The sequence below is a fragment of the Nanorana parkeri genome, unplaced genomic scaffold (genome assembly GCF_000935625.1).
Source record: "Nanorana parkeri isolate BGI_ZX_2015 unplaced genomic scaffold, ASM93562v1 scaffold2858, whole genome shotgun sequence".
Lineage (NCBI taxonomy): Eukaryota > Metazoa > Chordata > Amphibia > Anura > Dicroglossidae > Nanorana > Nanorana parkeri.
This window is the reverse complement of record NW_017309126.1, coordinates 86,399-87,846: the sequence shown is the minus strand read 5'-3', so window position 1 is coordinate 87,846 and position 1,448 is coordinate 86,399.

Below are 1,448 nucleotides of genomic sequence, written 5' to 3'. Positions count from 1 at the left end.
GGTGACTGGTCTTGTCTCCGCCCCTTCCTGTAATAAAGACCGGTCACTGCCGCTCTCTCCTTGTGCAGGGTGACTGGCCTTGTCTCCGCCCCCTCCTGTAATAAAGACCGGTCACTGCCTCTCTCTCCTTGTGCAGGGTGACTGGCCTTGTCTCCGCCCCTTCCTGTAATAAAGACCGGTCACTGCCGCTCTCTCTCCTTGTGCAGGGTGACTGGTCTTGTCTCCGCCCCTTCCTGTAATAAAGACCGGTCACTGCCGCTCTCTCCTTGTGCAGGGTGACAGGTCCTCTTTGTTGGGTGTAGATGGATTTGTGTATGAGAAGATTTTGGGGCGGTGATATCGGTAGAATGGACATCCGGCTCTTCTTTCATTGCAGTCGCCGCGCCGCCATCATTCCCCGCGTGTCATCGACACTGTCATCACAATGCGAGGAAACTTTATCGATCGTCTGTAATATGAACATTGTAAGTGAAGAGATGAAATGCGACCACCAGATGGCGCCGCTGCACCGCCTGCCAAGACCACGGACCTGGTAAACACCGTGCCGCACCGATACTGGAAGAGGGAGGATGAGGATGACTGAACACTGAACCATCAGCACACAATGGAGGGCGTTCTCCTAGCAGAGCTTATAGCGCCTCCACATACCGTGGCGCAGAGTGTGGAGTCCGGGGGTTCTACGACACACAATTCCCGGTATACACTGTGCAGTCTCCCGGGCCGAGGAGCTTGCAATCTAAGGTCTCCATCTCACATGCATACAAATATCAGGGCACAGGGAGCACATGCAGGTAATATCCCGGCCGACCCCAAGACCCCAGTGCTGCAAGACAGGAGGAGTGCTGCCCACTGAGCCATCGGAGACCTCGAGAGATCATCTTCCATGGTGCCAGCCGCGGCCAATGCTGCGCAATGCTTATTGAGAAGCTCCCAGCGATGTCTGCCCGTATTTACTTCTCTCACCCAGCACCCCCGCCACCCTCCTGGAGATGTATTATTAGGGGGAGGGGCAGCAGTCACTGCACTGAATACAATGAGGAAAGGGGGAAGCAGTATAACAACGTCTGCACTGCACCTCGGAGGATGATGTTGTTGTTGCTCTTCACCGTCTTTCATAAATTCCCAACATCCAATCAGAAAGCAGCCGTGTGACTTCCTGTTCAGGTTCCATCGCCGACCTCCGATCATCGCACCGAACTGGAACGTTTCCTGCCGCCCCCAGCAATACAAATGTCTGATCCAGACAACACAATTTGGAGGAATTGACCCCGCCTTCTCCACACCTTGGACCCCGCCTTCTCCAGGCCTCGTCCTCTCCCCCTTCCCTACCCCATGTACCCTGCCTTCTCCAGGCCTCACCCCCTCCTCCACACCTTGGACCCCGCCTTCTCCAGGCCTCTCCCCCTTGTACCCCGCCTTCTCCAGACCTCTCCCCCTTCCCTACCCCT